Genomic DNA, 12,411 nt, shown 5'->3' on the forward strand with positions numbered 1-12,411 from the left:
AGCCACAGTAGATTTATCACTGACTTTAATGAAGTCTTCAAGTTAGGTTTCCACAGGGCAGTTCGGACAATGAAATAGATGCTCGAGATCTTGAATTGTATCACAGTTGGTACTCTGTGTATAACCCTATCTTCTGAGTGTAGTCTTAGTTCTAGGCATTCCAGTTCTTATCCTATTAAGGGTCTTCCAGACAGGATGAGATTTCAAAGTATGTGTTGGAGTTCATTCTGTTGACCGATTCCAGCCGGATATTGTGGACTGTTGCTGCCAGTATTGATTCCTAAAAATGCTTGGTGTGGCTGGTGCTGGCCTGGTGTTATTAATGAAACTCCTCTGTGATCTGAAACACTCTTGTAGTAGTACATGATCATAGAGAGGATGATGGTTGTCCACCTCTAGTTTAAGTTTCTCAGTTTCAGCTAATACTTGCTGTTGAATTAAAGGTGGAGCTATGCCATGAGTGTGGTATAGCTTTTTGACAATTGTTGGTTTGAGGCAACCAGAAACTGCACAGCATGAGTCATTGAAAGCAATATCCACTTTCTTGGAATGGACAGAGTTGACTTTGTTTACAAAAGAAGTTCAAATCCACCTAATCAGTACATTAAATTTGGGATAAATAAAACTAACTCATTCAAAATTTTTTTGTCTTAGTACTAGTTTTGATCAGTGTAATGAAAATGAAATGGCGTTTGGCTTTTAGTGCCAGTAGTGTCCGAGGACAATCGGTGTAATGATCATCTTCAGCGAACAAATCAATTAACAAGATAAAAAACAACCAAAACATGAGTACACAGATATCTAAAAACTGGTCTATTGTACATCTAGAGAGTTGACTCACACAGGACAGCTGTAAAAAAAGAAAGTGCTAGGACCGTAGTTTGTACAGTTATTGGATGTGCTCCCCAACTTGACCCTATGAACATGCTCTGACCTTCATACTGACAGAATGACAATATGCTCTAAAAGATTGCATGATTGGAGACATGGTTCTCCCATTTGATATTTAAGATCAAAAAAAGATTCATCTGATGAAAATGTTCGAGTTTCTTGATGTCACGGTGGTACAGGGTCCAAGTTTCACGTGTATAGAGTAACGATGTGATGATGACTGCTTTATACACCATGAGTTTGGTATGAACTGTTTGATCTTTATTCCTAAAGACCTGCTTCTATAGCCAATCAAATGCCAAATGAGCGCCACAGAGTCTGTTTTCTACAGTTTCTTCTGAGGTGCATCGTTTAGACAAGATGCTCCCAAGGTATGAGAAGTAATCTACCTGTTCCAGAATGATATCTAAGGCAGAGACACTGAACGCTGCAAGGCTATTTCCTGTGGTAGGTTGGGCAAGGATCTTGCTTTCTAGTGCATAGATGGTGAGACCAAAACAATCATATGCACTCTTGAAACTATCAATTTACTGCTGAAGGTCATCAGGGGTAAGAGCATGTGATGCAGTATCATCAGCATACTGCAGTTTAGTTATTCTGGTCACATGATTTAAGCAACATGAACCAAGTCTCGTCAAGTTGAAGAGACTTATATCAAGATGATACCTTAAATCAATGCCAGAGATGTTGGTACATGATGTATCACAAAGCATAGCAGCCATGTACAAAGCAAAGAGTATTGTGGCAACTGGACACCCTTGCTTCAGTCCATGTGTGATAGGAAAAGCATCAGAGATGTTTTTTTGAATGGAAAACCTAACCAGACATACCATCATGGAGTGCTCATACAAGGCCAACAAAATATTCAGGGCAACCAAAACGACACAACACTGCCCACATGGTGGTGGTGGTGATTATTGTTTTAAGAGGAAGTACAACTAGGCAACCATCCTCTACATAACACTAATCAGAGAGAAAAATTGGAAGAGGTCCGACACTTCGAAAAATGAAGGTATCGGCCAAAGAAAACAAGGGCCACGAAGGGCATGAAAATGAAAGACTACCTAGGCTTCGAGTGCTCTAATACCATTGGGAATGGAAAAGAACAAGAGTTGACCAAGGGAGGTTGAATAGGATAAATGAAAGTGAGGAGCCTGGCACAAGTAAGTGGAAGCAATTCCATAATTATAGTTCTTTAATCCCCGCATAGAAATTTTGCGGGTCTCTGGTATCAGATAATCTTTAAAGTACTTGAGCTTGCTATTGTTCTTCAGTTCCCCGATTTGAGTCTCTCTCTCTCTCTCCCACCAATATTCCTACAGAATATAATGTTTTTCATAATCATTACCTATCCTCCTTTTTTCTACGTTTAAACTACTCAATTTATAAAGTGTTAAAATTCATTAAATTTCTCATGTAAATCAATCAATCAATCAATCAATCAATCACTAGTGATCTGCATTTAAGGCAGTCGCCTAGGTGGCAGATTCCCTATCTGTTATTTTCCTAGCCTTTCCTTAAATGATTTCAAAGAAATTGGAAATTTATTAAACATCTCCCTTGGTAAGTTATTTCAATTCCCAACTCCCCTTCCTATAAATGAATGTTCCAGCAAAGCATGGTACTTAACATACGGCAGCTATTTGTGCAGTCAGTGACCCTATACATGCATAAAAATTTAAAGCTCTTCTGCAAAGAACACAAGTCAAAAATTTTCACTAGGCTGCAAGACAGAGCTGGAATAAGTATACCACGCCAGAACACTTTACTTGGACGAAGGAATCTAAGTTGTCTAGGGATGTGATCAGTGGCAATCAGAATACCCTGAAGAAAAGGCTGTTCACATGGCTCATTAAAAATTATTACAAAGTAGATCAACTTATAAATTTCCATTATCATATTTAAATCAACTAGCACACTATTCCTCTCTACTAAGAAACCAACCTTCTCTGTAACCCATGGCTCTCCTTTTCAGCTTCCTGTTTATTACACCAAATGCAGATAAACAGTTCATAAAATTACTGTAGTACAATATCACCAAAATGATAATGGAGTAAATGATATTCACTAGATGCCATAATGTACATAATCTAGCTATTGTATTTTTGAAGCCCACACACAAGTTTACCTTATGTGGGATTCACACTGTATTTTTTACTACCTCTGTATGGATATGTAAGATATTGATTGTGAATAAAAATGTTTAAAATTAAAAAAATATATATTTGCCCCAATTTCTTCTGTTGAATTCCAACTTTATTTTCATATTGTGGTATTTTCTACTTTTAAGGATACCACTCAAACTTATTTGTCTGCGAATGTCATTCCACGTCATCTCTCCACTGACAGTTTGGAACATACCACTTCTAATAAGTTTCTGCAATACACTACAATCATTTTTAAACTATGTTCAAACATATAGTAATTACAATAGGTTATTACTAAGGACAACCAAAAATTTAAATGGTAATTAAAGTTTGAAATTCACAAGAACTACTCAAGGATTACCAATAAAGTTAAATGCGTAGACAGATTATTATTAGCACTATTTTATCCTATTATAGAAATGAAAACTGCGATTTGGTTAAATGCTAAAGTATCAAAAGGGTTATTGTCCACAGAGATACATTTGAATATAACAGGCAAAATACTATCTAATATACCGTATCTACACTGCAATTCTCAACTGAAATGTGGTTATGTAATTATTAAAGCTAGTGGATTACTAAAGAAAAGAACCCAGAACATGTTTTTTATAACCTGTAATCATGGGCACCTGCAAGGGAAGGGGGGGGGGGGTCTGAAAAGATTGATGTTCAATTGTTTAATATCATACCCAATTATTTCATAAACTGAACTTAATGACAGTCATCTAGCATCTGTTATAACCGGAAATTTCTGTAAACAATTTAATGTTGCTGACGTTATATTGGTTTTTATATTCAAGAAAATTGTTCATGTGGACCCCCCCCCCCCCCGCTGGAAAAGATCCTGCGGGTGCCCATGGCTGTAATTACAATACTCTACCATGCAAAATTTTATGCAAATATCGTATGTGAAATATTTTTTGAATTATCATTAAAACCATTGTGATACAATGGAAGTTACAGAAAATTAGCAACAAATATAAAAGAGTGGGGGCCTAGCAAATGACATGATGGACATTTACAAAGATTTCATAATTGAAGTACTGGAGACTTTTCTTTTCCACTAAATTAAAGAGATAAGTATATTCTATTAAGAAAAAGATTTAAAAACAAATTTTAAAATGCAATTTTTTGACACTTAAAGGTGTAGGCCTACCTCTCCCATCAAATGGACCTTCTTTCTTTATTCTCTATGTTAGAGGTCATAAACCATTGCTTTTTGCCTTAACATGGCATCATTAATATTTTCTACTTTTATTTTACTCCTGAAACTAAAGCACAACAGTTTTCATACTGATACAACCAGTGATGGGGGAATTACAAATGAAAAGTAATTGGGCTGAATTACAGTTCCCTGAGAAATATTTCAATTAATTACAATTACAAATTACTTTTTTAACAAGTAATCAGTAAAACTGCAATACAATTACAGAACATCACAATATGCCAGTCTTAAGGAAATCAATGACGTTATTTTTGCACGGACCGGGCGAGTTGGCTGTGCGGTTAGAGGCGCGCGGCTGTGAGCTTGCATCTGGGAGATAGTGGGTTCGAATCCCACTGTCGGCAGCCCTGAAGATGGTTTTCCGTGGTTTCCCATTTTCACATCAGGCAAATGCTGGGGCTGTACCTTAATTAAGGCCACGGCCGCTTCCTTCCAACTCCTAGGCCTTTCCTATCCCATCATTGCCATAAGACCTATCTGTGTCAGTGTGACATAAAACCACTAGCAAAAAAAAAAAAAATGTATGGGACTGAGATAATACAAGAGTTTGCCAAGAAAAATGTATTACTTTATTTTTGCTTTATTCTTTAGCATGGGGATATTAAGCAGCTATCATCACTGAGACTAAGCATGATACCTTGGAACTATCAAAAAAATAGTTTTTTTCTCATCTTTTTTGTTTTAGTAGTAACTTCTACCTTTTCAAATAATTTGTCATTTAATTTACACAATAATTGGCTTTTAAAATTTTCATCACTAAATCAAAGTACATCTTCACATTTGCTGAAAAGACACTCTGCAGGGCACTTGAATAGGTCCCTGTGTTTCATTTTAAGAACATCCTGAGCAGTGATGGATATTGTAGGATAAGTTTGATATCTTCAGAAGGAGGCTACTGGAGAAGTTAAAAAGTACCTCATGCAGTACTAGTGAAGTTACTGTGAAACTTTAGTCTCATATCAACATATCTATTTCCAATTTTTAATCCAGATAGCCGATTTTACACTATTGTCTTTTTCAGATAAATAGATAACTTTGATCCAAATTGGAAAACAAACTTCACTTGAATTTGTATTTTCTACACATCAAGACATCCCTAATGGAATGCCATATGGTTCCATTCTACTCTTAATTAAGCACAACCTAATCCCATAATGCTTTATTTTTACAATGAATTATCCGTGTGCTCTGTATTATAGTACTTGAAACCACAAACCTAAGGAGGTGTAACCTCATTCAGTGTTTTACTTGAACTGTGACAAATTTGATTCCATTTTTAAATGAGCCAGCCATGTATTAGGATGCACATTTTCATTTGAATCTGCACTACAAGAAGTGTCCATTCATGTTTCAGCAGGACTGTTGTGTAATTTTAATCTGACCATGTATACCAACTAAGACTGTTAATTTGAATTTTGTGTACAACGTATTTTCAACTTTCATTGTTTCTATGTCATGATTTATCAAGTGTGCATAATCATTTTTGGCTTCTCATAGGAAGATCGAAACTAGTCCCAAAATAATGTAGTCCTTATATTAATAAAAGTATTGAATAGATGGAACCATTTTTAGCTTTTTGCTTTCCTGTTTATAATTTGTATTTCAATATGGATCAATAAGAAACTTATTGCTTATGATAGCTTTGATCTCCTGTTGCTATTTGTGTGATGATGAAGTCCCTAGGGAGAGAAATGAAAGAGTGTACAAAGTGAAATCTCTAGTGGACTAGCTTCGGGAAAATTTTCAGAATGCCCTAATCCCAGGGAGAAATGTTGTAATAGGCAAGTCTATGATGCCGAGGAGAGAAAGATTGCTTTTTCATGCAATATATTCTGAACAAGTCACATAACTATGGAATTAAAATCTACAAAGTGTGCACAAAAGATGGGTATACATTTGCTGTAAGAGTTTATCAAGGGAAAGATTATGAGCTGCAAGGGACATGCTGAAGCAGTCACCATGAAAATGTGTGAACCACTGTTAGAGAAAGGATGCATCTTGTCCATCAACAGTTTTTAGACAAGTGTTCCATTGGCAGAGAATCTACTAGATAAAAAAACACTTGTCTGTTGAACAATTCGTCCCAATAAGACCCTCCTCTGCGAACCATGTGACCTTGCCGCGGTGGGGAGGCTTGCGTGTCCCAATGATGCAGATAGCCGAGCCGCAGGTGCAACCATATCGGATGGGTATCTGTTGAGAGACCAGACTAACGAATGGTTCATCGAAAGGGGGGTAGCAGCCTTTCGGTAGTTGCAAGGGCGGCAGTCTAGATGATTGACTGATACGGCCTTGTAATAATACTCAACATGGCTTAGCTGTGTTGATACTGCTACACGGCTGAAAGCAACGGGAAACTACAGCCGTAACCACCTCCCGAGGACATGCAGCTCTCTCTGTATGAATGATGTACTGATGATGGCTTCCTCCCGGGTAAAATATTCCGGAGGTAAACTAGTCCCCCATTCGGATCTCCGGGTGGGGACTACAGGAGAGGGGGCGATCATCAGGAAGATGGATACTGACATTCTGTGAGTCGGAGCGTGGAATGTTAGAAGTTTGAATCGTTGTGGTAGGTTAGAGAATCTGAAAAGGGAGATGGATAGGCTAAAGTTAGATGTAGTTGGTATAAGTGAAGTACGTTGGCAGGAAGAACAGGATTTTTGGTCAGGCGACTACCGAATTATCAACACGAAATCAAACAGGGGTAATGCAGGAGTTGGTTTAATAATGAATAAGAAAATAGGGCAGCGGATAAGCTACTACGACCAGCATAGTGAAAGAATTATTGTCGCCAAGATAGACACCAAACCAATGCCCACCACAATAGTGCAGGTCTATATGCCTACTAGTTCAGCGGATGATGAAGAAATTGAAAGAATATATGAGGAGATAGAAGATTTAATACAATATGTCAAAGGTGACGAGAATCCAATTGTGATGGGAGACTGGAACGCAGTGGTAGGCCAAGGAAGAGAAGGTAGCACAGTAGGAGAATTTGGATTGGGACAAAGGAACGAAAGAAGAAGTCGGCTGGTTGAATTCTGCACTGACCATAATTTAGTCCTCGCCAATACTTGGTTCAAACACCACAAACGACGGCTGTATACGTGGACGAGACCTGGAGACACTGGAAGGTATCAAATAGACTTCATTATGATTAGGCAGAGATTCAGAAACCAGGTGTTGGATTGCAAAACTTTCCAGGAGCAGACGTGGACTCTGACCACAACTTGTTGGTCATGAAATGCCATCTGAAGTTGAAGAAATTGAAGAAAGGAAAGAATGCAAAAAGATGGGATCTAGACAAGTTGAAAGAAAAGAGTGTGATGGATTGTTTCAAGGAACATGTTGCACAAGGATTAAATGAAAAGGCCGAAGGAAACACAGTAGAGGAAGAGTGGAGAGTCATGAAAAATGAAGTCAGTAGGGCTGCTGAAGAAATGTTTGGAAGGAAGAAAAGATCAACTAAGAATCAGTGGATGACTCAGGCGATACTAGACCTGATTGATGAACGACGAAAATACAAGAATGCTAGAAATGAAGAGGGCAGAAAAGAATACAGGCGATTAAAGAATGAAGTGGATAGAAAGTGCAAGGTAGCTAAGGAAGAATGGCTGAAGGAGAAGTGCAAGGATGTCGAAGGCTGTATGGTCCTGGGAAAGGTAGATGCTGCATACAGGAAAATCAAGGAAACCTTTGGAGAAAGGAAATCTAGGTGCATGAATATTAAGAGCTCAGATGGAAGGCCACTTCTAGGGAAAGAAGACAAAGCAGAAAGATGGCAGGAGTATATCCAACAGTTGTATCAAGGTAACGATGTAGATAATTTGGTTCTGGAACATGAAGAGGCTGTTGATGCTGATGAAATGGGAGACCCAATTTTGAGGTCAGAGTTTGACAGAGCTGTGAGTGACCTAAATAGGAACAAGGCACCTGGAATTGATGATATTCCCTCTGAATTACTGACTGCCTTAGGAGAAACCAGCATGGTAAGGTTATTTCATTTAGTATGCAAGATGTATGAGACAGGAGAAGTCCCATCCGATTTTCGGCAGAATGTTGTTATACCTATTCCCAAGAAACCCGGTGGTGACAGGTGTGAAAACTACCGCACTATTAGTTTAGTATCTCATGCCTGAAAAATTTTAACACATATTGTTTAGAGAAGAATGGAAAAACAAGTTGAAGCTGAGTTGGGGGAAGATCAATTTGGCTTCAGAAGAAATGTAGGAACACGTGAAGCAATCCTGACTTTACGTCTGATCTTAGAGGATCGAATCAAGAAGGACAAGCCCACGTACATGGCATTCGTAGATCTAGAAAAGGCATTCGATAATGTTGATTGGACCGGGCTATTTATGATTCTGAAGATGATAGGGATCAGATACCGAGAACGAAGAATTATCTACAACCTGTATAAAAATCAGTCTGCAGTGATAAGAATCGAGGGCTTTGAAAAAGAAGCAGCAATCCAGAAAGGAGTGAGGCAAGGCTGCAGTTTGTCCCCTCTCCTTTTCAGTGTTTACATAGAACAGGCAGTAAAGGAAATCAAAGAGAAATTTGGAAAGGGAATCACAGTCCAAGGAGAGGAAATCAAAACCTTGAGATTTGCCGATGATATTGTTATTTTATCTAAGACTGTAGAAGATCTCGAGAAGTTGCTGAATGGTATGGATGAAGTCTTAGGTAAGAAGTACAAGATGAAAATAAATAAGTCCAAAACAAAAGTAATGGAGTGCAGTCGAACGAAGGCAGGTGATGTAGGAAATATTAGATTAGGAAACGAAGTCTTAAAGGAAGTAGATGAATATTGTTACTTGGGTAGTAAAATAACCAACGATGGCAGAAGTAAGGAGGACATAAAATGCAGACTAGCACAAGCAAGGAAGAGCTTTCTTAAGAAAAGAAATTTGCTCACTTCAAACATTGATATCGGAATTAGAAAGATGTTTTTGAAGACTTTTGTGTGGAGCGTGGCATTGTATGGAAGTGAAACATGGACGATAACTAGCTCAGAAAGAAAGAGAATAGAAGCTTTTGAAATGTGGTGTTACAGAAGAATGCTGAAGGTGAGATGGATAGATCGAATCACGAATGAAGAGATACTGAATCGAATTGGTGAGAGGAGATCGATTTGGCTACATTTGACGAGAAGAAGAGATAGAATGATAGGACACATCTTAAGACACCCAGAACTTGTTCAGTTGGTTTTTGAAGGAAGTGTAGGTGGCAAGAACCGTAGGGGTAGACCAAGGTATGAATATGACAAACAGATTAGAGCAGATGTAAGATGCAATAGTTACGTAGAAATGAAAAGGTTAGCACAGGATAGGGTGGCATGGAGAGCTGCATCAAACCAGTCTATGGACTGATGACTCAACAACAACAACAAGAGCGGTCACCCCAAAGATGTGCTTAATAAGTGAATTAAAAGGTGGGGGGAGATTTGTGGAGAAGAGAATGAAAAGGAAAATAATTAACTGGATGGACAAGTGGAGAATCTTGATGATATCCACTGCACCTGTTCATAGTGATATTGTGGAAGATACTGGTAAAAGGAACAGGAAAGGAGATTCAATTTTGAAGCCAAAATCTGTGTTGCACTACAACAAGATCAAAGAGGGTGTTCATTTTGGTGAGTAAATATCATCATATTACGGCCCACTGAGAAAGGGTGTCAAATGGTGGAGAAAAGTTGCTGTTGAAATTCTGCTGGAAACTGCAGTTGTAAATACTTGGATCCTACACTGCAAGCATTGCTCTGAAAAAAAAAAAAAAAAAAAACTTTCTATGCTAGGTTGATAGTTGGACATGCTAGCAAGTGGTCCACTGTTCCATGAGCTTTGTATTATCTTAGTGATAAAGTAGTTAAAACTTATTGAAATGTAGTTAACTTTGTGTGTGTGCAATCCATTTAGTTCTGTAGACATTGGTATTTAGTGTTTATTTGTAGAGATTGAGATTCCACCCATCCATTACCTTGTCGCTGCAGCCACATCCCACAGTCTTCAGCAGTCCTTTTCATCATAAGATAGTAAGCAAAACCCAGCTGAGTGATTATGTTCCTAAGGAAGGAGAGATGCGGTCTTCCTCTCGACTTCTTCCCTAGGACCTTGCCTTGCAATTATTGGAGTGATCATTTAATGATTTGATTTTATGATTACTCAAAGTTGGCTGAACTTAGAGACCTATCAATGTTTTTTGATTCACCGGCTCATACTGTTGCAGAAGGATGAATGTGGAGTAGAAAGACCTATAGCATTTGCTTCTAAAACAATGAATGCACATCAGCAGAATTATTCTCAATTCTCAAATTGAGAAGGAAACATTAGTCATCATTTATGGGGTAAAAAATGAAATGGCATATGGCTTTTAGTGCCGGGAGTGTCTGAGGACAAGTTTGGCTCCCGGATGCAGGTCTTTTGATGGTGACCTGCGCATCGTGATGAGAATGAAATGATGAAGACAACACATACACCCAGCTCCCATGCCAGCAAAATTAACCGACCCTGCCAGGAATCAAACCCAGGACCCCTGTGACCAAAAGCCAGCACGCTAACCATTTAGCCATGGAGCTGGACATTTATGGAGTTCGCCATTTTAACAACTACCTGTACGGTAGCAGATTCTTGATTATAACCGATCACAAACCTCTCGTGCAGCTTTTTCATCCACGTATAAAGGTTCCTGAAAATACTCTGTGTAAACTACAGTGGTGGTCACTTTTTTGTCTGAATACAGTTATCAGATAATGTATTGCAGCACAGCTCAACATACCAATGCAAGATGCCATTAGGACTGGACAGCGCATTTGACTCTCAGGACAATGAATATCTCCAACTGGATATGGAGTTAGAAGACACAATCTGCAGTTCCCCTGTTGATTCATGTCATGTGGCCAAAGCTACAGATAAAGATCCTACTCTGATCCAGGTACACTCATGTGTCAGGAATGGTTGGTCTGAACACAGAAGAATATTGCATGATAGTGAAATATATAGAAGATGCAAAATAGACTCACTGTACCAGCAGGAGTGCTTCTACTAGAGACAGGTGACGTGTTTAGAGCTGTCATCCCTCAGTCTCTTAGAAAACACATCCTAGCCTAACTGCACAAACGACATTGGGGTACTGTCAAAATGAAGCAACTTGCCCGTCAATGCTGTTACTGGCCTGGTATTGACAACGACATTGAAAACACTATCAAACATTGTGAGCCATGCCAAATTCACATAGTGCCCCTTGGCCACTGGCAGGCAGCCATCGGGAACAAGTACATGTCGTCTACACTGGCCCGTTTTAAAATTCAATATGGCTCATTGAAATAGATGCAATGCCAAATTTCCTATTTGTTATCAAGATGAACTCCACTACTGCAGCTCCCACAATCAGAGCCTTATAGAAGATTTTTAAAATGGAAGGTAAATGACATTACATAGGTCTTGGTGAGAAATTCAATCAAGGAGACAAGATCTTCACCCAAACGTTTTGGTCGCATCCTGCATAGATTCTTTTCAGGAACCTGCCCTGCCCAGTGATGAGCAGCCCACAGTCACCACAACAAAGATGGCCAGCTCTCCAATTCAACACCACTGATGGAGCCAGAGATGCCGCAGATTTACACCATACTGGCGCAATTGGGGAGGGTGTTGTGATGCCTGGTTGACTTCATATATTGTATTGAAAAGATGGACCCGCTTGTCAATTTATTTCTTGTAATTGCACTTCAACATGGAACAACAATAATGAAATTTATAGCTTATAATTATAACAGCTGTATGAAATTCATTGCCTTCACATTCCAGGAGTTTTGTACCAAAGCAGAATACAGCACATATTGGCATTGCTGCCCCATGGAGAAGCGGAAAGATGTATACAAACATTCAAGAGGGCTATGAAAAAGGTAGTTCACACTAACCTGAAAAGGGAACAGGTCTTGCTACAGTTGTTAGCAAATTATTGAACATTACCTGGGAAGGATGGACTCAGCCCTTCACAGAAATTCCATGGCCATCAACATCGCACTCTGCATTCTCTGTTATAGCCTACAGCTAGGAAACCAGCCATCAACAGAAGAGAAATCAATCAAGGAGACAAGATCTTCACCCAGACATTTCGGTCGCATCCTGCATGGATTCCTGGGGT

The sequence above is a fragment of the Anabrus simplex genome, chromosome 1 (genome assembly GCF_040414725.1).
Source record: "Anabrus simplex isolate iqAnaSimp1 chromosome 1, ASM4041472v1, whole genome shotgun sequence".
In the NCBI taxonomy this organism is placed as follows: Eukaryota; Metazoa; Arthropoda; class Insecta; order Orthoptera; family Tettigoniidae; genus Anabrus; species Anabrus simplex.